Genomic DNA, 26,688 nt, shown 5'->3' with positions numbered 1-26,688 from the left:
TTGTCACAGGTGACGAAACATGGTGTCACCATTTTGAACCGGAAAGCAAGCGTCAGAGCAAGCATTCGGAACATGCGACTTCACCACCTCCAAAGAAATCAAAGGCCATGCACACCAGTTCTGGTAAGGTCCTGATGTCCTTCGTTTTTTACCACAAGGGCCCACTTCTTGTCGAGTTCTTGGAATAGGGAACCCCTGTCAACTCCCAGCGTTATCAAGCCACTTTACAGAACTTTAGACGAGCCATCAAGTCGAAACGCCGAGGCATGTTGTCCAATGGCGTTACCCTCCGGCATGATAATGCCCACCCACACATGGCCAATGCGGTGAAGACGACATTGCAGCAGTTTCGGTGGGAAACGCTGGAACATCCACCGTACAGTCCCGACCTTTCACCATGTGACGTTCATGTGTTTGGACCTCTAAAACAGCTATTCGTGGACATCGATTCGCAAAGGACGACGAAGTGGGTGAATGGGTCCAGGCCTGGATCCGACAGCAGCTAACTACCTTCTTCATGGGTGGAATCGATCGACTAGTGTCGTAATTGGACAAATGTGACAAGAGTTTTGGCGACTATTTTTAAGTGTATGTGCTGTGTACCTACTTTTTGATTTAATGAGATCTTTACCGTTATTTTACACTAGAGACATGGTTTCATTTGAAAGGCTAGCTAGCAACATTTTATGGAATCTGTATTGCGTTACATAACTAACGATAATACTATCTGTTTTAAAAAAAAAGGCTGATAAAAGTTGCTTACAATTCTTTACTTATTACTCTGCAAATGATTGCGTCTAAGATTAATGCCGCAAGAAATTGAAGACAATGCAGCAACTATTTTCAGTACTAATGCTACGTAGATATATGCGCATAATAACATTTACAATATACAATTCTAAAACTACTTTGAGTACAAGAAAGACTGCATACTTTTGTCATCAGTTAAGTACCGTTTAAATTAAACTGATTGTCTGCAGTTGTAGTGCAATAACATCTGAACCACTATACTTACTACTTCTTTTGAACAGAATAAAAACTTGATTGAAAATTAATCATAAATTTAACTAGAGTTGACTCATTTTGGTTATTTCTTTCATTTGTGACCTTCTCGGAATTGATGGTGATACGATAGGATCTTGCTGATGGTTAATGAGTTGGGTCAATGAAGTTTCTCTCGGTAAATTTGTTCTTAAACTAAACACTTTCTAATGTTCCAAAAAGTTACTAAGTCGCCGGTGTGACCATAACACAGCTACAAAACACTGGTTGGATCTTACTTTCCCATATGTTGGGTGTGGTGCGAATTAATGCTTATTATGAGATCCATTATTGGCGACAGGCTCTTCTTGGTTCGCGACCAGCTTGAAAAAATTTGGGCCATACAGTTTTCTTCATCATTTCGAGAATTTTTCGCGATCATATTCAGTGCCTACGTTCTGGTATGCCCAATTGTAATTTGCTTGGCCACATATTACGCCATTTTCGACGCAAGACACTCTGGTATTTGCGTGTAAACACATACATACGACTTCACCACACCACACAGGCTTCGCAACTATTTCTCTGCCTTCACCTCGCATTGCCGCCAATCATGTTACACGAAAGATATTCACTATGTTTTATACTGTAAAAATTTCCCTGACATGGAGAGCGTGTTTACTATAATGATTTGACATATATAATTCTTATTTATCCTATCAACACACATTATATTTTCATAAACGATAATAACTGACAAAATTCGCTACTATATATATTTACAAAAACGGTTATAAACTCGAGAAATCCCGTAGCCGAAAAATACACTGAGGAGTAGTGCTACAACATCTATTAAACATCTCAGAGTAAGCGCACAAGGTTGATCGAACCACAGAAAATGAATTGCAGGAATGCGAGATGCCGGACTGACTTCCTGTGCATGAATACTCACGAAGCACCTTTGATGAACTTAACAAGTCTCATATTTAGTGTATTACAGGATGTTTTGGTACAGTAACCACAAATAGTTGATGACGTATTTCATTTCGATAACAGTGTCTAAAGAGAAAGTCATACAAAAACTTCGATATAAATTGCAGTGAAAGTAAACAACAAAAACATCGAAGTGGAAAGTTAATGAGAAAGTAGCCTCCAAAACAAAGGAAGTAGAGAAGATACCGGAAGAGCAACACGTTTCGTTTCGTGGTCGTTTGTTAATTTTAAAAGCTTTAAAAAAATGGTTCAAATGGCTCTGAGCACTATGGGACTTAACTGCTGTGGTCATCAGTCCCCTAGAACTTAGAACTACTTAAAACTAACCAACCTATGGACATCACACACATCCATGCCCGAGGCAGGATTCGAACCTGCGAGCGTATTGGTCGCGCAGTTCCAGACTGTAGCGCCTAGAACAACTCGGCCACTTCGGCCGGCTAAAACCTTTAGAGAGTGGCAGTCGCTACAAGAGAGATGTTTTTCAGTTCGAAGAAGGTTACTGTCGAAATTTGGAGAGGATATAACTCTAAATGATTGAACTAACACACTTCTTCCTTCTATAAGTATCTGACAAAAAGAACATGAAGGTAAAGGGAGAGAAATTCGAGTTCAGGCGCACCATTCAAGTGAGGAACTGATGGAAGGTGTTGTACACATTATGACCACCACTACACACCGTACGATGGCATGTTGAGTATAGCTGTAGATGTGGACGCGCGTTGCAGTACTTCACGAGTTATTTTAATCATCCTTGATTTTCACAAATATTTCTCTTCAGTACATATAGCTGATATATCACTATATGAATATTTGACGAAGACTTTGACTGGACGTAAAGAATTGTGGCAAACGGATATTTTTAGACTTGTCGAACATTTGCGGAACCTAAAAGAGAAACTTTCTGTATCTTCTTCAAGAAACGCTTATTGTTACTTTATTTTACTTCCAGATCATACGATGGTTTTACATTCATCGAAAATAGTTATTGGTCATCCCCATTGTGTGAGACGGTAAAACTAGACTATCCAGAAAACAGTACATGAACATCGTCCGCAGCTCGTGGTCCAGCGGCTAGAGTTGCTGCCTCTGTATCACGGGGTCCCGGGTTCGATTCCTGGCTGGGTCGGGGATTTTCTCCGCACGGGCTCTGGGTGTTTGTGTGGTCCACATCATTTCATCATCGTTTGTGAAAGTGGCGAATCTGAACTGTGTAAGGATTGGGAATTTGTAGGGGCTCTGATAACCGCGCAGTTGAGCGCCCCAAAAACCAAATACCATCATAATCAGTACATTAATGTCAATGTAATACGTTGTAAATATTTTTTTCTCTGCATTTAATATCACAGAAGAAACCACTATCGCCGACCGGAGTGGCCGAGCGGTTCTAGGCGCTACAGTCTGAAGCCGCGCGACCGCTACGGTCCTAGGTTCGAATCCTGCCTCGGGCATGGATGTGTGTGATATCCTTAGGTTACTTAGTTTTAAGTAGTTCTAAGTTCTAGGGGAATGATGACCACAGAAGTTAAGTCCCATAGTGCTCAGAGCCATTTCAACCATTTGAAACCACTATCCACAAAGCTCGTGGAAAAGGTATTGAGAAATGTGAACAGCCCATCCGAACGCGACGTCACATGATTGTAAGATCCAAATGCAGCACGAAGCATGTTTGTAAGTACTTAAGCACCCGAAACATTATACAAAACACGGCAGTTAATCTTTATCCTCGTTTGAAATCTGACACGGAAGTGTTGAACGTTCCATGTCGTATATTAGAGACTTCGAAGTTTGGTATTTTCGTCTTCGTTTCTTAGCAAATTTTCTTTCTAATATACTAGTGATTAGTTTTGGTTTGCACTTAACTCGTAATAAATTGCTAAGGCTAGGAAATTCTTAACTGTGTCAAGATACGTCATTTACAGCATAGTAGTGGTTTGTACGTGCAATTTCTCCTTATATTACTACGTTTTGCGGAAGCAGATATCTACTGCTTTTAGCCGGCCGGTGTGGCCGCGCGGTTTTAGGCGCTTCAGACTGGAACCGCTTGACAGCTACGGTCGCAGTTTCGAATCCTGCCTCGGGGATGGATATGTGTGATGTCCTTAGGTTAGTTAGGTTAAAGTAGTTCTAAGTTCGAGGGTACTGATGACCACAGATGTTAAGTCCCATAGTGCTCAGAGCCATTTGAACCATTCTACTACTTTTAACTTCTCCTAGGCTGTTAATGAAACAGTAATTATGAAGTCTGCTGGTCATGAAACAGATTTAAGTTTTTGTAGAATGTTGTTTCAGTTAACTGAAAGCTTCACAACAGATGACATTATGTTTTGTAGGTATCAGAAAAAGTCACTAAATATAACCCCAATTGTCCTCTAAAGTACTGAAGTAATTTGAATGTTACGTTAATTTTCCTTGCGACTGTATATGATGTGATGATCATCCTGTGTAAGTATTATGACACACACACACAAACACACACACACACACATACGATTATGCAACAGAGATTTCGTCGATAGTATAGTGCCACCAGGCAGTAAACCAATTAATTCATGAACGAAGAGATAAACTTCCCCCCCATCATCAAGTCGTTGAAAATATTAAGATATTTAGATTCATTTTAGACTCAGCAATGTATAATCGTCTGTGAATCAAACACAAAGAGGCAAGCAATAGCATTTCACAGTTTGGATTTCAGAGAAGTTGTTCCACTAAGAATACCATTTAATAGTCACTCACCAAATTTTACAAGCCTTAAATAAAGATTAACAGCGGTTGGCATTTTCTGTGGCCTTTTAAGGCATTCGATTGTGTGAATCACAATATTTTCCTAAATGAACGGAGGTTTCATGGAACTGGTAGTATAGCCAACATATCATGTCTGACGAAAACGCTAAAGCTTCGCTTAATAATTCTGCCAATGTAAGCAGGGAAGATTTTTCTGAATGGCGAGAACTAACTTATTGGTTTCCACAAGCCTCAATACTTTGTCCACTTAGGTTTTTCATGTACGTAAACCACTTTCCGTCCAATACACAACATGACTGAATTACTTCTTTCTGCAAATTACACTACTATTTTAATCAATCCAAACGTATGTTTAGCAACAGAAGACATGGCAAATAACGCTCTTAAAATTATCAGTCGGTAGTATTCTGCAAATGGCTTCACTCTCAATACGAAAAAGACAAAAGATATTTCGTTCGGCATATGCGGAAATAATAAGTGGGATGGAAACTTCAGAACTTACATGTCCACTCTGACGAGAATTTCTGCTGGAGGTAACATATTTTGGAACTCCCAAAACAGATTATTTCAGTCGCATTCGCACGTCGAATCACCGCAAATCTTGTGGAGAGGCTATCAGGAAATTAACATATTTTGCTTCCTTACATTTAGTAATATCATATGGAAAAATGTTCTGAGGCAACTTATCTTTAAGAAATAAAGTGTACATTGCTCAAAACCGCGCTGTTAGATTCACCCATGATCATCTAGTAAACAAATGTTTGAGGAGTTAGGTATTTTGGAAACTGCTTCACATTATATTTCTTTCCTCATGAAGTTTGCTGTAAAAAGACCTCTTGAGTTCAAAAGGAATTATGATATATGTAATGACAATATCAGAAAAAAATGAAATTCATTATCTCACATTCAGGTTGGTCTTAGCACAAAACGGAGGGCACAATGCTGCCACCAAAATTTTTGATCAATTACCCAACGACAAAAAATGCTTGCTACAAGCAGCGAAGATAAATATGGAAACAAAGTGTAAATGTTTGTCTACTAGGTGGAATAATTCCTAATTTCCCAATGTCTGAAACATGGTGGGTTGAAATACATCATTTACATCACTATTTAAAAATAAAAAAAATCACTTTTGATGTAGCGCACGATTGTGTAATATCTTGACTCGTTCCATATCATTACGTTTAATCATACGAGTACAGATGATCTGTGGGGAAAATCACTGTCTATAAAACTCTTCCAATGATTCACAGCTGTTCATAATACTTAATGTTTGAATCACTGTGAAATAGTTACGTGTTTGTCGCGATGTCGTGATGAGAGAGTACAAGACTATTTAACGAGACCAGAAATAAATGTCAGATGACACGCGTTGCGAAGAGAAAATATTTGAACATTATGAAAGGAGACTGTTGTCATTAATTTTTCGTATAACAACATTTTTCGTTAAACGGCAACTTCATAAATGGATGAAACATTGTTGCACTTCCGCAACCAGATTTTACTGTGTACTAACAGAAGACTGGTTTGGCACAAACGAAAAATACTTCTTCTCGAAGGTAGATGCATTAGGGGTACACGAACTCATACACCGCTCTCAATTATGTCATAACTGTCTCATTCCGGTTTTTATTTTAACTAACTTTTCCGCCCTCAATGTGCGTGTCCCTATGGTGGGTGTCTATATCGCTATATCGCCTCTCGGTACGGCCATGCATTTTAGTTTAAAGATGCAGTGTTGCCCTCTTTTATCCCAGTTAACAGAGTTGAAATATTTTCGCGTGTGTAGATTCCATCGATACTGAGCGATTCTGGTTGAAGTACAAACAATACGTATACGGCACACACAGCATCTTATTTTGCCTTAAACTATTTTCAGCCCTAATGGTACTCGCTGTAGAAGTGTGACGAAGGCAGAGGGTACGACGTAAATGGATGTTCCAACAACTCTTGCTTTAGCTCTCTTACATTTACTACGGAGCTAACAACTAACACCGACGTCTTTTAGAGCACTTGGGTTTCTGGCGACGAATACACAGATCTGTCTCACAGCAACGCTTCACTCAGTTTGTGAAAATACGTGCACGTTATTTAATGCAAATAATGTTTGGTAGATCCTATCTCGGTTGTTTAGGGTGTGAGACTTTGTTTTACTTCTAATGACTTCTTTTCGAAGACACATATCTCTTTCGCGGTAATAAACTCTTTTCTTCATCTTCTGAAAGTACATTCACTTCAATTTACTGTTAAGTTAATGTTTGACAGGTCATGTCTCAGCTGCTGAAATCTTCTCCATTTTTCGTGACTGGCGAGTGACATCATCTCCCTCACTAGAATGTACAGTACCAAGAGAGGGGATACAAACTAAATTTACTGATCAGATAATTGGCTGCTTTCCCGCCGAATTAATTTGTTATGTATGTGCTTGCTTCGAGAACTATGTGCACTGCGATGAAAACGCGGATTTTTTTATTGTTATTATCAACGAAACACCAATGTATCTGTAAGCTACTGTGACATATTCGCATTTCTCAGCGCTACCTTCGAGAAGAAGTACTTTTCTTTTGTGCGAAACCAATCTTCCGTTAGTACACTGTAAAATCTGGTTACGTAAATGAAACAATGTTGCATACAATTATGAAGTTGCCGTTAAAAAAACGTTGTTATACGAAAAATTAATAACAATAGTTTCCTTTCACTGTGTGAAACTTTTTTCCTGCATCTGTTCCAGAAGTAATCTCTTCCAAGATGTTCTGTTCCCAACCCATTTTGCTGTTAAGCATTTGCTGAGGACGTGCCTCATCGAACACTGTCTTCCTCCGGCGAGCAATTTCTCCTCCCAGCACTGTGAGTAATACCACCTGCGCCCATTCTTCTACACTTCTCTTTCATTGCTTCCTCTTCCACACAGTGCCTCCAGCAGATGAAGCTTCTAACTTCTTTCATTCCCAGCTCCGCTGCCACAGAAAACGAGCGTAAGATTTTTGTCTTAACAGGGAGTAGTTCGTTACAGTGTAAAGACTTTGTAAAGTGGATCACTGGTTAAAATTAATTTAAAATTAAAATTGTCTTGTGCAGAGAAATCCTTATCCTCTGAATCTCCGCACAATCTTCTGAAGGATGGAGTCAGTATATTTCGCATATCACTGCCTTAACAACTTTCACTTTACTCTCTGTTTGCTTAACAGTAGAAATAAGTAATTATGTGGCACACTGACTGTAAAGTTGTCTTCTTACAGCTACTTGTGGCACCATATAGAAAGAACGCAGGGCTATACACGGATATGGGAGAATAGCATGAAACTCACTTATACAAATGAAAGCTATATTCCCCGCTAAAACCAGGCGACAGTTAATTGGTCTCCTTATACTGCAATCCGGGTTTTCACAGAATTTTTATTACAACATGCTTGACTTCTGTTCATTCCGGAACGTCACCTGCAAAGGATTCGGTCTAATTACATTCTCCATATTGTTGAGAATTTATTTCCACTTTTAGTATAAATGTTGCAGTCGTACGTCAACCTCATCGCCAGCTAAATTCAAAAAATACGAAGTGTAAGCCAAGAGTGCAGGATCAAAAATTTTCCCTTTTGATTCACATCTTCAACGTTGAAGTATAAATGGCTGCATAGAAATTCGGACCCACAGATTCGATTCTGAGTATTGCGCGATGCCAAGAGAGAATTGACAGACGCAGCTAACAACGTGCCGCCCAAACTGTACGAGTTTTCCAGACGTGAGTGCCCACTGAAGTTCTAAGGCTACTACGTGTCGTGTTTCATTCCTCCTGGCTTTCACTATGTATGATGCTATTCATTGACACGGTACTTATCAATATCTTAACCAACGTAGTCTGCGTGTAAATTCACCGGCAAAGTGGAAAATCTTAACGAAATTTTTATCAGTAATAAGAACTGAACTTACGGAGTAAGTGTCCTGTAATGCTGCGTAACGGCAGTGTAAAGTATTTGTCTGCAGTGTAGCCTTGTATGGAAATGAAATGTTGGCGATACCCAGATTATAGAAGAAAAGAATCGAGGCTGTTGAAATGTGGTGCTATAGATGGATGTAGGATGAACTAAAGAAGGTGTGCTGAATAGAATCGGGGAAAAGCATTACTATCGCAGCCCGCCTCTGAATTGCTTCGATGTCTACCTTTAATCTGACTTGGTGCGAATCCCAACACGCTATCAATACTCATGAATAAGTCTCACTAGTGTCCTATACTCGGTCACCTTTACTGATGAATCACAGTCTACTAAAATTCTCTAAATTAACCGAAGTCTACCATTCGCTTTCCCTATTATACTCCTTAGATGCTCGTTCCATTTAGTATTGCTTTGCAGTGTTATGCCTAGATATTTAAAAGACATGACCGGGTGAAGCAGGACACTACTAGTACTGTATTCTAACACTACAGGTTTGTTTCTCCTACTCATTTGCATTAACTTAAATTTATCTACATTTAGAGCTAGCTGCCCTTTATTACAGCAGCTAGAAATTTTGTCTAAGTAATCTTGTATCCTCCTACAGTCGCTTAACGACGACACCTAACCGTACACTACACTGTTACCACCAAACTGCCGCAAACTGTTGATCACCCTGCCCGCCAGATAATTTATGCACGTAGAAAATAGCAGTGGCCATATCATACATTCCTGGGACACCCTTCACGATACCCTTCCACCTGATGGACACTCGCCGTCGAGGACAACGTACTTGGTTCTGTTACTTAAGAAGTCTTCGAGGCACTCACATATCTGGGAGCCTATTCTGTCTGTTTTGTCCAGAAACCAGATGGCAGTTATAAGAGTCGAGGGACATGAAAGGGAAGCAGTGGTTGGGAAGGGAGTGAGACAGGGTTGTAGCCTATCCCCGATGTTATTCAATCTGTATATTGAGCGAAGAGTAAAGGAAACAAAAGAAAAATTCGGAGTAGGTATTAAAATCCATGGAGAAGAAATAAAAACTTTGAGGTTCGCCGATGACATTGTAATTCTGTCAGAGACAGCAAAGGACTTGGAAGAGCAGTCGAACGGAATGGACAGTGTCTCGAATGGAGGATATAAGATGAACATCAACAAAAGCAAATCGAGGATAATGGAATGTAGTCGAATTAAGTCGGGTGATGCTGAGGGAATTAGATCAGGAAATGAGACACTAAAAGTAGTAAATGAGTTTTGCTATTTGGGGAGCAAAGTAACTGATGATGGTCGAAGTAGAGAGGATATAAAATGTAGACTGGCAATGGCAAGGAAAGCGTTTCTGAAGAAGAGAAATTTGTTAACATCGAGTATAGATTTAAATGAAGTCGTTTGTGAAAGTATTTGTATGGAGTGTAGCCATGTATGTAAGTGAAACATGGACGATAAATAGTTTGGACAAGAAGAGAATAGAAGCCTTTGAAATGTGGTGCTACAGAAGAATGCTCAAGATTAGATGGGTAGATCACGTAACTAATTAGGAAGTATTGAATAGGATTGGGGAGAAGAGGAGTTTGTGGCACAACTTGACAAGAAGAACGGATCGGTTGGTAGGACATGTTCTGAGGCATCAAGGGATCACCAATTTAGTATTGGAGGGCAGCGTGGACGGTAAAAATCGTAGAGGGAGACCAAGAGATGAATACACTAAACAGATTCAGAAGGATGTAGGCTGCAGTACGTATTGGGAGATGAAGAACCTTGCACAGGATAGAGGAGCATGGAGAGCAGCATCAAATCAGTCTCAGGACTGAAGACCACAACAAAAACATTCTGTCTGTTCGTAACTTCGTTAACAGTCCACAGTGCAGTGGAGTACGGTGTCAAATGACTTCCGGAAATCTAGAAATGTGGGGTCTACCTTTTGCCCTTCATTCGTGGTTTGTAAGATGTCATGTTGGAAAAGGACAAGCTGTTTCGAACGATCAGTGCGTCAAAATCGTGCAGTTTTGTGGACAGAATGTTTCGGTGTCAAGGAAATTTATTGCATTGCAACTGACAATCTGTTCCAGAATTCTGCAGAAAATCGATGTTCAGGAAATTGGTCTGTAATGTTGCACGTCAGTTCTTTTACCCTTCTTACATATAGCAGTTACCTGCGATTTTTTCCAGTCGCTTGGGACTTTGCACTGGGCGAGACATTCGCGATAAACGGGATTTCACCCGGACCTGGTGACTTACGTGCACTCAGTTCTTTCTCTGTTTCTCTGCGCAAAGGGTGCCACTTATGTGCTCCATGTGGGACTCTTTGCAGTGGTCAAAAGAAACAGGAAAACGTAGTTATGGGCCAAAACTAATAATTGAGGAAGTAAGAAGAAGTACTATCATATCGAATAATAAAAAAAGGTAAACTTGAAGATCCAGTCGCGCATTATAATACGGTATGTGGAGCGAATTTTGTCTATTCACTGGCCTTACTGGCACCATCTTCTAAGGGGAGGAGGGAAGCAGAAGCAGGTGAAGGTGAGACCAAGAGTAAAAAGTAAAGATTCCCCTGCGGCTACACCTTCTTAACCGTACGCCCTAACGTCACATGAGAGATACAGACTGGAAACTTCTTAACCTAGAGCACGATCCAGTCACAAAATTGATCAGAGCTTCAGGGGACGACTCGTAGCATCACCATCCTAGACCACAGGACACTGCTCAACTCGGCTAGCGTGGGACATTACCGTGATCAGCACACTGGATAAGATGAGCAGTTATTGGACGTTGAGTGCCCTTAAAGTAATGTAAAGGTTTCATCAATTCGAGCCGGCCGAAGTGGCCGTGCGGTTAAAGGCGCTGCAGTCTGGAACCGCAAGACCGCTACGGTCGCAGGCTCGAATCCTGCCTCGGGCATGGATGTTTGTGATGTCTTTAGGTTAGTTAGGTTTAACTAGTTCTAAGTTCTAGGGGACTAATGACCTCCGCAGTTGAGTCCCATAGTGCTCAGAGCCATTTGAACCATTTTTTTCATCAATTCGAAGATTGTTTTGAATACCACAGAGCTGTTCTAGGCAAGACCTCAAAGAAGGTGGTACGCTGTTGCCCTCGTCCAGTCTTCAAACTTCTACTTCTACTTATACATAAATACTCCGCTGGCCACCAAGCGGTGTGTGGCGGAGGGCACAATTCGCGCCAAAGTCATATTCCCCCCCCCCCCCCCCCCCCTGTTCCACTCGCGGATTGCACGAGGGAAAAACGACTGTCTGAACGCCTCAGTACGAGCTCTAATTTCCCTTATGGGGAATGGTGATCATTGCGCGATTTGAAAGTTGGTGGTAATAATATATGCTCTACATCCTCGGCGAAGATCGGATTTCTGAACTTAGTGAGCAGCCCCTTCCGTTTAGAGTGTCGTCTATCTGCAAGTGTATCCCACTTCAAACTTTCCATGGGATTTATAACGCTCTCGTGATTGCTAAATGTAGCAGTCACGAACCTTGCTGCTCTTCGTTGGACCTTCTCGATCTCTTTAATGAGACCCAACTCGTAAGGGTCCCATATAGAGGAACAACACTCTAAGACTGGATGAACTAACGTATTGTAAGCAATTTCTTTCGTTGAAGGACCGCATTGCTTCAGGATTCTACCAATGAACCTCAATCAAGAGTTCGCTTGCCCGTTCCTTGTGTAATCTGATCATTCCATTTGAGATCATTTCGATTAGTCACACCCAGATACTTGACGGATCTTACAGCTTCCAAAGACTGGGCATTTATTTTGTGCCAGTAAATCAGTGGGAATTTTCGCCTTGTTATACGCAGTAGGTTACACTTACTAACATCGAGAGACAACTACCAGTCATTACACCACGCATTTATCCTCTGCAAGTCCTCACTGATTTGTTCACAACTTTCGTGTTATTCTACTTTCCTGTAGACTGCAGCATCATCGGCAGACCGTCAATACCATCAACCAGATCGTTTATGTAAATTTTAAAAAGCAGCAGACCTATTGGGCTGCTCTGGGGCACACCTGAAGCTACGCTTGTTTCTGTTGAAGTCACCCCATTCAGGACGACATACTGCTCTCTGTCTGTTACAAAACTTTCCATCCAATCGCATACGTCATCGGATAGACCGTAAGCGCGCACTTTTTGGAGCAATCGATAGTGCGGAACTCAGGCGAACGCCTATCAAAGTCGAGAAATACGGTATCAACCTTGTTCCAAGCCTACCCATTAAGTCACATGGGGACCTGCCGTTTAATCTGGACCCCAAACAACGGTACAAGTCAACATTTTTGACATCAACAAGCATTACCAGAGACGAAACAAGTGAAAAATGGCGGGTAAACATCCGGAGACCGCCATCTGAGACCTTTGGATTTGTATTCAGTTTAGGGCTTCTTTTCTGTTGCAAAAGTGATTTTACTTCCAATCTGACCATTTTTGTGTTACATGTTGGTCTCCTCTGCTCCAATGCTCATCACACAAAAATTTTACCAAACATGTGCTGAATACTACTGATTTACAGCTTAAAACAGGGTCTTCAGCGGCACTACAATAGCCTCCCACGGCGCTCCTTTCTGGTCCCACATTTATTTAACTTTAGCCACACCGACGACACGGCGACAGAAACTCCTAACGTCACTTTCGAAGAAGGGGAACAAATACATACTAACGATTTAGAAAAAGTCGACCAGTATTAAAAAAGGTGAAGACTTTGTTCGAATTATAATAATGGAGAAGTTACCTCATTCCACCTAACCAACTGAATGGCTAACAGAGAACTAAACGTAGCCTTCCGCAATAAAAAATCTCGACAGAGTCGAAACCCATAATATTTCGATGTGACCCTCGACAGATCCCTGACATTTAGGAAACTTCTTGAACTAACAGGACAGAAGCTAACACCAAGAAATAAGGAAGCGGATTGGTACTAACTGGTGATCCAATGGAAACACATTAAGAACTACAGCACGTCTACATTTACATATACTCCGCAAACAACCTAACGGTGTGTAGTGGAGGGCACTTCAAGTACCACTAACCGATAACCCCCCTTCCCTTCCACTTCTCTGCTCGACTGGCAAATGGCACGTTGGAAATAATGATTGTCGGTAATTTTCTGTATTAACACTAATTTCTGAAATCTTCTCGTCTTAGCCATTTGCAAGACGTATATGGGAGGAAGTAATATGTTCTCCTGCTCTTGCCCGAAAGTATTGTCTCGAAATTTCAGTAGGTAAGCCTCACCGCCATGCACAACGTCTCTCTTGCCATCTCTGGCACCGCAGTTTCTTTGAACGCATCTTTCACACTCTCACCCCGATCAAACGATGCCGTGACAAAATGCTCCGCGATTCGTTGGACCTTCTCTGTCTCTTCTATCAGTCGTGTCTGTTAATGATCCCAGATCTATAAACAATACTCAACAACTTGTCGAGCAAGCTCCTTGTAAGCCACCTCCATCATGAATGAATTACATTTCCTAAGGGTTCTTCCTCTGACTATCAGTCTAGCATCTGCTTTTCCTACTATTTGTTTAATGTGCTCATTCCACGTACGGTCGCTCTGGCTAGTTACTCCTAGATATGATACGGTAGATACTTTTGTCATCGATACTGTAGTAGTACGGTAGTGCATTTCCTTTCGTATATATGCCCAATATGTTACATTAGTTACGTTCAGGTTCAACCGCCAGATTCTACACCACCCATCAATTTACTTCAGGTCATTATGCAAATCGATAGTGTCTTCTGCAGTTGCTATGCTTCTCCGCAGTGGTAACACCGGTTCCTGTCAGATCACCGAAGTTAAGCAACGGCGGTCTGGACTAGCACTAGAATGGGTGACCATGCAGTCAGCCAAGCGCTGTTGGCCACCGTGGTGCACTCAGCCCTTGTGGGGCGAACTGGGGAGTTACTTGCTTGAAACCTAGCGACTTCTGTCTGGTAAATTGACATACGGCCGGGAATAAGTTATTTGGGGCAACGCGGAAGTACCTTTGCACAGGTCGATGTTGTTCCGGTAAGAGCGACGTGTTGAGTTCTTTTTGCTAGCAGCTCTTGTATCCAGACGAAAACTTGGTCCAGTACTTGTTAAGCTCGTATTTTCTTTCTATTTTTCACTAAAGGCAATGTAAACCGGTGGCAAATGTCTTCCTGAAGTCATAGTCAAAGAACACGGTGCCAAGCGTATCGCCATTGTCTATATCTCATAGAGGAACAAAGTTTCGCAAGATCGCTGTCTGCAGAAAATGTGTTAATTTTTATAGAGGAGATTTCGTTCTCCAAATACGTCATATTTTTCTAACATAGAACATGCTCCATAAATCTACAAAAGATTGACGTCAAGGACATATTACTATAATTATGTGTATCTGTCCTCGACCCTTCTTAGAACTGGAATGATCTGCGCTTTTTTCCAGCCGCTGGGTACCCTGACCCAGCGATCTACAATAAACAGCTGCTAGAAGGTGAGCAAGTTCTTTCGCATAATTTTTGCGGAATCTTATAGTTATCTCATCTGGTCCGGATGTCTTCCCACCAGTAAGCTACTTTTCTGTTTCAGGATCGGTTATCTCAGTATCTGCCATTTCGGTGTTGGGTTTGATGGTTGAAAAGAGCGGGCGTGTTATGACCTTCGGCGATGAAACTATTTCCGAACGAATTTAGTAGGTTGGCCTTCTGTATGCTGTATTCCGTTCCGGTGCCATAACGCAAGCACTTGTGTTTCCTGTCGCCGAGCGCTGTTCTGTTTGGAGTCGAAGCAGCCACGTGAACAAAACTGATACCCATCTAAATGACGCGATGAGGGTCGTGACAGGAACTCTCAGATCCAAACCACAGACACGGCTATCACTACTCGCCAAACTGCTTCAGCAAATCTCCGTTGACAACAAGCAGTAACACATGAACTGGTGAAACTCAAAGAACCCAGAGGCTTACCCATTCCTGGAACATAGAACAAATTACCTTGCACCCGACAAAAATCTTGAGGAAAAGTCTCGGTAAACTTTGTCCCAGTCACCCCAGGAAACAATAACCTAAGTGGCGAAGGGAGAACTTCGTGGACTTCTTTCAATTCTCATATTAAGTAAGGCAAAATGAATCCGACCATCAAACTCCCGGGAGTGATCCAACCAAGAAAATTACTGAACACCCTCAACCGTATCAGTACCGACCAAGGCGTGACTAAACCAACGTTATACAAATGGGAAATTACCAATGATGACCACTGCGACTGCGGAACGTCGGAACAAAAAACTGGTGTACATTTTGCACGACTGCCCAAAAAGAAAATTCTTGGGCGTCTGGAAGGACACCGAAGATAATACACCTGTATCACTTAACTGGCTAGAGTTCGATATCCAACTATGATGGAAAAAGGACATCTCACTTCTTTTAGCTACTGCCGGTTCTACAGCTTTCATTATTACCTACATATACATTTATGTAAATCTATTCATATCACTTTACCCTATCTTGTATCACGTTAAGGGTTTCGTACTTGGATAATATAATTTTGTTATCAGAGCAGGGAAAGAAGTTTCGATACCGAGAAACGACTTTGGGACTGCTAGTTGAGAGCCAGCAGTCTTACCCATTTTCTTACAGTAGCCATAATTCTTTTTTTTTATCACAAACAATAATAATTGGAGTTGTGAATTGTACATGTAACAAGGAGCTTTCACAACACCATGAAAAATTTAAGGAAAATGGTCGGCAACAATTGTAAATAAATGTTACAAAATTTGTTATTGGTCTGTGAAAAACAGTTAAATTGTTTCAGTCCGGGAATCTGAAAAGCCGACAGAACTGTCCTCGGTGAGACGAAGATCTTCAGACAAGCAGGAGACCAAGTGCTTCATAATTTGTGGCACTCCATCTTGGCATACTTACTGTTCGTCTTCTTATCTCGCTCTTTAAGCTAGGGAATTTCCCAATTTTTCCAATCCAGATATTCACCAGACGCTAGGACTTGTTTTGGACTGACCCTGATGTGTAAGCTATTGAGTGTAACACGACATAGGTGGACTCTGGAATCAGTAAATATGGTATGCAAAGGATTTGTATTTGTCGAGAAGACTTCTCTGAATTCCAGTCCCTTCGTAGATTGTTGACATTTACGCTATCCATCTTTTGCCATTTTGCTTTTTCGGATACATCAGTACTTGTGCTATGACGTGAGGTTTAAGCTAGAATATAAACTTTGTCAATGGTCATCTGCTCGAGAAACGTCTTCTTTGATTTCGTTAGTACGGATATTGAGAATAAAAACAAATGTTAAATACAGAATCAGATTTTATTATACGCAGTGATTCACCTTCCTCTTCTGATAATCAGAACTCCATGCCGCGTAGTTTACATATTTTTATCGGCGCATCAGAACACAAGGATAAGCATTCAGCAAATCTATGCAAGTCAAGTGTGTCTTCTAGTAACATGTGTTTTCGGTTAACCTTATTTCACTGTAATGTGTCTTCGTGTTCTTTTAGTACAATCGTGTCAATGGCGTTAACACAAAATAAACAACATATAAATGACAAGTGAAAAAACGGTGAGACTTCACACAAATGACGAAGACAAAATAAAAACTTGGGTCGGTTTCAAAAAGTGGCTTGAATATTTGTGTATTTGTTGTGTGTAAACACTGGTAATTTTAAATATTTGATGAGAGCGACCTTGTACCCCAGTTCACATCTGAAAATGGCGTTGTGCCTCATTATAAATATAGTGGGAAAGTAAAGTAAAAATTACATTTAAACTAGTGAAATAAATACTGAAAGGCACACAAGAATAATAATGAAAAAAGTATATTTTAGGTCTCCTCAGCTCTCTTCTCAAGGGTCTTTAGTGAGTCCAAAAGTTAGCTTTACATTAGTCACATGAATCAACACAGCACTACACTCATGAAGTATGTAACAAGTAGGACATGGCAGCTTTAGTCGGTGGGTTTGTGGTAAGAGAAGGCAGGACCTGTCTCTTGTCTATGGCGGCAAAGGTAGGCATCTAAACTTTTGCGAGACCAGGGATGGGGCATCAGACGACAAACTGTTGCTTTTGTTGAAGACAGTCCTCCAGCAGCAGATGCCAGTGTTGTGACGAGTGTCTGGAGAAGTCATTCGCTTGGTCCAAAGCTCTGTAGCCCCCTTTCTAATCTGCAACTGGCTTACATTCAGGTCAAGTCCCTCCAGACTCTTGTGTCAAACCAGTGGCCCCAGGTAGTCACGTGATGCCAGGGGAGAGCCTTAAATACCTGCTGGCAGCAGGCAAGGGACTCCTGCTGATGCTCTCAGCCAAAGAACCTGGATTCCTTTTAGTCTCTCTTGGCATGAGTGAAAGGTACTCTGTCGCTTTTACAGTGTTGTATCATCAGCTGGTCATCATCCAGGATGGCTGCCATGCTGTGATGTCAGTCTGGCACTTGCGTGCAAGATCGTGCTATGTCACACAAGCACCGCCAGCTGCATTGCGATGATTGCCACCTGCCCAGTGCTCCAGTACTCAGGCATATACATCTAAAATCATAACAATGTATATTGACTGTTTGAAACTTTACAATATGATTAATGCAATGTGCTTTACTGTTTTTTTATTTAATCAATAGTACTACTAAGGTTCCATAAAATAAGAAGAGAACTTCTGCAGATCGTTTTTGATTTTAATAAGCAACGGTAATTAATTGCTTATCTAAAAGAGAGAAACTAATTATTTTCAAATGGGGAAGTCGCGTTTTTGTAGTGTATGTCAAGTTTGGTTAAGTTACCAATACCACTCGTACACCCGAAAGGGCTTAGCCGGCACAGCCTGCACATTCATACTTCAAGCACTCTCGTACCTTGTAACACTTACTTCTAATTATATTCTACCCATTACCAAGTCTAGCTACCTCTAACCCTTTATAGTTTACGCTAATCTGGACTTTGATACTTCTTCTAATGCGAACTAGTTGGATGATGAGACTGATGCGGCTATCTGGCACAGAATCTGGGTCGAATGCCGCTCACCGCCATCTGTACACTCCTTATTGTGTTGTCAGGATAGATGACACTTCGACGCGAATTCACCTTTTCCACTGAAACTGGCCACTAACTCTAAAAAATCGACGTACAAATATCATCAAATAACAGCTGCTGCAAGGAAATAAAATACCAGCTTTCTTTTTATAATGTGTAGTGCTTAAGTATTTGCGATTAGCTTCCATTTTTCTCTGGTCCCATTCGCAATTTGCTTCCTATTCATCGCAAAACGTATTACCGTGACTCGCAGTCCACATGCTAACACCACATAATACAAAACTTTGCCGATGATGTGACTTTGGCGCTGGCGATACATAATCGAAATACCAAAAGGCAAACATTATCGCACTACTGGCGATAATCCATAAGCGATAACCACGTACGAAAAATTACCACCAGCGAAAAATATCGCACCATAGGTGATTATCCGTAAGTGTAATCACAGTCGAAAACCAGCAAAGGGAACACCTCGCTCCCCTGGCGAAAACTGTAATCGAACCAGGTGAAAAAAGGGAAGAAAAGAAAAAAAAAACATACTTGAACGTCAGCATACCTCTAGCGTGGATCAAACATGTCCATCTCGCAAGATACCCCCAATTCCAAGATCCACTATTGGATCTCAAATCAATTTCTGTGGCACGACTATCGCCTCGCTCCAAACGGTGGAACAGACCGACCGTACGGACCGATGGCCGTAGCGGTCTGGTCCCTTTCAATCCCACAACCAGACCGTCCGTACGCTGACTGGCAATGCATACAATATCAACGGAAGAAGCCAAACCATTACTGTAGTCCAAGATGAATCCTGAGAAGAATTGTGTCGTCAAGATTTGTGCAAATATTTCTGAACCAAAATGTAATCTTCATGTTGTCCCAACACATGCCTCAGCTGTTGCGTGATAACCTACAACAATGCTTAGGTGTTTAACCAACCACTTTTGTCATAAGCCCAACAGGTTTCCGCCGACATATTGGCACACTCCTATCCACGAAAGATCTATCTGTGAAACATCAGAGGATATCAGTACGTCTCTAATTTGCGGAAAACTATCAAAGTGTAAATGCTGTACAGAACACTGCAAACCTCTAACTTGTTGCTCAGACGTCACAGGAGAAGATCTTATCCGCTAATTATAATAATAAATCATTCAAAAGCGCGAGTGCGAACAAATAAAAAACAATATACTAAATGGCCATGTAAGTGAACTGGAAACAAATGATTCTTAACAATATCTTAATGGTATAACGTTGCCGCAGCGTCCGACTGTTAATTCCAACGCAGAGCTTCGCTGCGGTCTGTGTTCGAGCGGTTAGGTGGTTCGATTTCCACTACGTCACTCTGGTGACCATAATGAGGATTTCGCCTACTAATCCCTCGATTATCCTTGTTGGTCCTGACTTCAAGACCAGCTGCACGAACTGGTTAGAATTTTGAATTTCCCCCATGTTGCTACTTCTCTTTTCTAGATAGTTACCGCAATAGTTGTTGCGTCTGCCATGAACCTCATTACTAAATATTTGGCCTTGATACTCCTTTCTAGTTCCCCTGATCCCATTTGTATTTTGCCCGGCATGATTTCCAACTGATGAACCTTGCGAATTTCATTCATTATGTCTTGTTCGGTCCCTCGCATTTCGTGCTTCCTTGACAAAGTCTTACCCTCGTAAGGCGCATTTCAATGCCTCTATTGTGTCATTACATGTGCCTGGTACCTCAATGCAGTTTCGTGTAGTAGCATAGCGTTATCTCCTTATTGCCATACAGTTGGTCCAGGTAATGATTCTTGTTGACAAGCCTCTCGAAAAGCTTTACCAGACTGCGACACCCCTAACGTAATGACCTGTTTAATCCTTTATTGGGTACCCTGTGACCAGCAGGTCATTAGGAAAGCCTTTCTGAATTCGTCGCAGCTGCAGCAGTTTGCTGCAACGCTAGACTTGTGCTACTGAGTCATCCAGGTGTCCACGACAAATGTCAGTTTGCATACTTGAGGCTAGAACTCGTGTAATTATCATTCTGAGCCATCCATGACTTGGGATGTAATGAATTGTGGTTCTTATTGTAAACCTGAACTGTGAGAAGATGTTTTAAGCTGAAATATTCATATTTTTGCGCTCTCGAACTTTCTCTAATCTCTGGCTCGTCTGCGCCTGAGATTTTATTGTCAGCCAATCCCTGAATGCTGTTGTACCCTCTTTCCTGTCATCAGAGTCATGTAGTAATTTTTCCATACCTCTGAGTTGCGCGCAATTGTATTTCGCCTCTGAACTTTGTGCACTACGTGCCAGTGACTGCAAGAGCTCGAGGGAGCGCCGTATTTCGTGTAACCGGACCCTCCTGCCGTATTTCGGTCAGGGCCGGTGATGTGGCTACGGCTTGAGTTGCAAAATTTTGTCTTATACGTTCCTGGTGACCAACGAACTCGCGGCGACGTGCTGTTGTTTCTAGCTGAATTTCTACACGAGTGACCAGATGGCACTGTCTCCTCTCATCCGCCAGCTGATTCTGCTGGGTAGCGAGACGCGTCTGGCCACCTTTTATTTCTAACAGTTCTTCCTGCGTCTTTTCAACTACTCTCTCTCCTGTCTCTTAAGAGCAGAAATAGCCTTCTTGGTTGCGCTTACTTCGACCCTTGCCGGCGCTGCCCGACCTCGCGCAATTTGAGCATTTTTTTTCTCGCATCTCACGCTACTAATTTCGTTGTATTAACCTCACGTTTGGACTCTACTCATACTCCTTGTGTCTCATCTGAAGTGTTCCTTGACTTAGTTCTTGACCTGATTTTAGACAAACTCGTCAGCCCTCCTTCGAATTTTCTTAATTTCTTTCATGAATTCATCCTGGCCGGCCGGAGTGGCCGAGCGGTTAAAGGCGCTACAGTCTGGAACCGCACGACCACTACGGTCGCAGGTTCGAATCCTGCCTCGGGCATGGATGTGTGTGATGTCCTTAGGTTAGTTAGGTTTAAGTAGTTCTAAGTTCTAGGGGACTTATGACCACAGCAGTTGAGTCCCATAGTGCTCAGAGCCATTTGAGCCATTTTTTGAATTCATCCTGTCTCTTTTCGTCCTTGTCTTGTCGTTTCTGAATTTCCTAATGTCGTTACTGAAGACCTTCTGGCTTTCGTCTCTTTTCTTCCCTATCCTGACGTCTATTCTCTGTGTCTTGCATAAACGGAATGATCAATTGTAATTGCTCACTTACAGTAACGTACGCAGGACTAGAAGGACGTGATTCAACTGCTCTATGGCACCTTGCCCGCGTAATCAGACTGCTTCTTCCCCTGACTGTAACTATTTCTGTATTTACAGGACCTACTTGACCTGCCGCATCGGCATACTTTTTATTTTTATTTCCTGAGTGAACTGAACCCTCATCATCGGAGTATTTTGCACTTGGCATTTTCGCCCTGTATGCACACTGAATTAAATGAACCTCTTCCGCCGTTCTATCTTGTTCTCTATCAATGGCTGGTTCGTGTGCCACACTGGGCGGCATTAGTGCGCAGCCTTTCTCACTAAACACCCCGAGCTTTCCTTCCCATATGAATTCAGATCGACTTCTACTCCCGCAAGTTTCCGACTCTGATCTTCTTTTAAATAATCCGTACATTTATGCCTAAGCCCATGAAGCAAACCTACTCTAAAATGTAGCAAACGTTTCCATAAGGAAAACTGCTTCACAAAAGCTAGCACAACGCTGTTAGCAACAACGCAACGTAAGATAAAAAAGTGACGCAAAATTCGCTGACAAAAAGCAATGAGAAATAAATAAAACTGCAAGACGTTACTTGCATTAATCATAAATATATGTGTGAGTGAAAATAGACGTTATTATCTTTACACAAAGAAAAATGTTATCTGGGTAATAACTTTCAAATCGTGTGCTACATCCTTAATTTTCGTATATGAATGAATGAATTTACTCATGAAACTTTTGTAGCCAGTATCAAATGACAAATTAATAAGGTTAACTAATTTAATAGGACTGAACCTCAAATTTCTGGTATTCCCATGTACCATCACAATCAAATAAAAACAGTGAATAGTGAAGAGAGTATGAATGAGAATAATGGGGTATTTAAGTGCACCAAATAAAAGACTATTTTTTAAAACTTTTAGTAAGTACAACATTCTGGAGAAACAGATGATAAATATTACACAAAAATGACAAACACAAATCATTCAATGAATGGTATCTGGTAGGCAAAGCATACATTGGCGTGGAAGCTATACTTATTCTCCCCTAAATTAATTGCTTTTACAACGCAATCTGACTTTGTTTACATGAATACATGAATCCACCTTGAGGCGTAACTCTATTGAAATAGATTTAACGACGAACTAATATGCCACAAACTATGATCCACATGGAACAGGGAGCTGTGAATATCTTTTAACAACACTACACCGATGCATTAATACATTACCCTTTGACCGTGATTCAGGCGGCAGCAGAAAACAGCACAATGTGGCCGAGGAGCAGACTGCTGCGGCAGCAGTAATGTTCTGACGCGTCCTCGAAAATATGCAAACTGCACGGCCAGAAGTTTTGGCTATCAACAGTTCCACTGTCAGTACAGTTGGAAACTGCCACTAGCTCTACTCCACCACAAGACACAGACCTCAAGTCTCATTCACTAGGGAAAGACGTGAAGTTCCCGACCAGGAGAGGACCAGAGGCGTAAGAAACCATGAATCGCAACCACTTTCCACCAAGCTTCGGTATGGCAGCCGAATTAGCAAAATGAAGCGTCCCCACATCGAATGCCGCTCTTGCCTGTTCTGTTGGCCTGGTAGTCAGTCCAAACACGGCACGAGGGTTTTGTCTTCCCGATTAGCTATGACGCCGGTACGGTAGCTTAGGGTTTTCGGTCAGAGGGTTAGCTGCCCTCTGTAATTAAAGAAACAACTGAGTGAATGGCTCAACGATGAACTTGAACAGGTGTCACTGGACGTCCGCCCCGAAAAATTATAACAAACTATAACGAACAAAATGAGATCAATTAAAATAAAGTGATAAGGCGTTTGCCTTACATGTAGTGGACTTGGGTTCGATTCCCAGCTGGACTGGAGATTCTCTGCGATCATAGCCTGCTTTTTTTTCCCCTCATCATCACCGAAATTCTAGCCGACCAGTCTGGCGTCATCATAAATAAGACCTGCAGCTCGATTACCGAACATCCCCAGGTAGAAGGAGCTTCTACTTTACATATCCTGAGAGGAGCCAATCAGCGACTCCAGATCTCTCTTGTCTGAAAAAAAGGTTTTAGATGAAGGAGGCTCAAGGCTTACCTGCCATGAGGCTCATTACTAAATATTTGGCCATGATACTGGTTTCTAGTTACCCTGGTCCCATTTGTATTTTGCACATTATGATTTCCACTTGATGTACCTGTTGCCATGTTTCGGCAAAAACCGTCTACTTAGAAGGGTCACAATCGCTCAGCGTATCGTGCCACGTTCTGACATCAGAAAGCATGTGCTTTTAATACCTTCCGACCATTTACATAGAAGCTCAGCGTACAGTAGTCTCTCTTAAATGGATTATTCCACCCACTTTCAGCCATCGACCACCTTTGCGATGGGCTGCCATCTGACCCAGGCAAAATGTTTTCGAACTGGCACCCTTCTGTCTGACGTTAAGCAGAAGGGGGAGAGCGCTTCAGCCAGAAGTTCTTCTGCATTAAGATCCACTGACCAATCCTTCTCAGAATCACTTGCACGGCCAGTTTCCGGAACTCAGCACTTATTGCCCCAGTTCATCTCTATCCCTGTTCTCTTTCACCTCCACAACAGCTCCTTGTGTAAGAGTTCTCTACACATTACACATGCGGTTTAAGAACATTCTGCCCAAAATTTCCCATACAGAAAAGTCATAAACCACACATAGGAAATGTAGTACTGGCGAACACTGATATCGTGACTCAAAATGTGAATGTTAATCTGACTGATAATGTTGTTAAAATGAGACAGTGGCGTGCCACCTTTCAGTATACTAGGGTATAGAATTGATAGTTCAGTATGCAAACAGAGGTGAAAATCTAAATGTGATGGGGGACATGAACACAGTTGTAGCGGAGGGAGTAGACGAAAGTATCAGGGGAGAATATCTGCTTGGTAGTAGAAACGAGGAAGGAGGAAGGCTTATTGATACATAAGTTAGTAACATCGAATACTCTCTTCAAGAATGACAAGAGCAGGAGGTGGAATTGGAAATGGCCAGGAGATAAGGGAAAATTTCAGCTGGATTACATCAACGTCAGGTAGAAATTCTGATATAAGATATTGTATTGTAAGGCATACACAGGGTCAGATATACACTCAGATCATAATTTAGTAATGATGAAGCCGGCCGCGGTGGCCGAGCGGTTCTAGGCGCTTCAGTCTGGAACAGCGCGACTGCTATGGTCGCAGGTTCGAATCCTGCCTCGGGTATGGGTGTGTGTGATGTCCTTAGGTTAGTTAGGTTTAAGTAGTTCTAAGTTCTAGGGGACTGATGGCCTCAGATGTTAAGTCCCATAGTGCTCAGAGCCATTTGAACCATTTTAGTAATGATGAAGACTAGGCGGAAGATTAAGATGCTTATCAGGAAGAATCAGTGGACAGAGAAGTGGAATATGGAAGTACAATGTAATGAAGAGATATGTGTGAAGTTCTCTGTGGTTACAGACCCTGCGATAATGAATTTCTCAGTAGGCTGTACAGTTGAAGAAGAATGGACATCTGTAAATAGGGCAATCGCAGCAGTTAGAAAAATAATCGTAGGTACATTGAAGACAACTGCGAAGAAGCCGTGGACAACAGATGAAAGACTTCAGCTGATCCATGAAAGAAGGAAGTACAAAAATGTTCAGGGAATTCCGGAACACACAAATACAAGTCACTCAGGAAATAAATAAACAGGAAGGGCAGAGAAGCTAAGGCAAAATGAATCCATGAAAAATGTGAAGATATCGAGAAATATCGAAAGGACGGATTCAGCGTATAAGACAGTAAAAACAACCTTTGGTGAAATTTAAAGCAAGAGCGGTAACATTAAGACTGCAATGGGAATTCCACGATTAAATGCAGAGGAGAGAGCGGATAGATGGCTACAGTACATTGCATGCCTCTGTGAGGTGGAAGACTCCTCTTACGACGTGATAGAAGAAGAAATAGGAGTCGGCAGGGAAGAGGTAATGGATATAGTACTAGGATCGGAATTTGAAACAGCTTTTAAAGATTTAAGATCGAAGATGGCAGAAATCATTCATAACATTCCATTGGAATTTCTAAAATCATTGGGGACAGCGGCAACAAAACAACTACTCACGTTGGTATGTAATCTGTATCCGATGGGCGATATACCATCAGACTTTCGGAAGAACATCATCCACACAAAAACAAGAGCCGACTGTTGCGGGAACTCTCGCACAATCAGTTTAACTTCTCATGCATCCAAGCTGCTGAAAAGAGTAACAAACAGGAGAATGGAACAAAACTGACGATGTGTTAGATGGCAGCTTGGCTTTAAGAAACGTAAATGAAACAGAGAGACAGTTATGACGTTGTCGTTGATAATGGAAGCGAGACTGAAGAAAAATCAAGACCCTTTCAGAGGATTTGTTCACCCGGAAAAAGCGTTAGGTAGTGTAAAATGGTGTACGATGTTAGAATTATGGGAAAAAAATAGAAGAAATCTATAGGGAAAGACAGGAAACATAGAGGGTGTAAATTTTAAGTTGACAAACAAGAATAACTCGAAAAATAAGCTTCACACAAAAAAATGTGTAGAATCCAAAGCTGATTATTTTCGAGGGGGACATCTGCTGGTGCTAAAATTAGCCCGCCACCCTAGCCCTCTGGGGATGGGGCGAGAGGCAACTTAAAAATTTCAAGTGGGAACTCCCAATTTTTATTGCAGAATCAGATTCAACATAAAAAACTACGTACATTTGTTCTTTAATATTTGTTTTGATTCTGCCTAGTTGGCGCTGTAATTCAAGAAAATCCATGTTCTCATTTTTGCGTGGAAAATGGTTACGGAT

Source organism: Schistocerca nitens, chromosome 4 (assembly GCF_023898315.1).
Source record: "Schistocerca nitens isolate TAMUIC-IGC-003100 chromosome 4, iqSchNite1.1, whole genome shotgun sequence".
NCBI classification, from domain to species: domain Eukaryota; kingdom Metazoa; phylum Arthropoda; class Insecta; order Orthoptera; family Acrididae; genus Schistocerca; species Schistocerca nitens.
The sequence above is the reverse complement of the archived record's forward strand: the minus strand, read 5'-3'. Positions refer to the sequence as shown.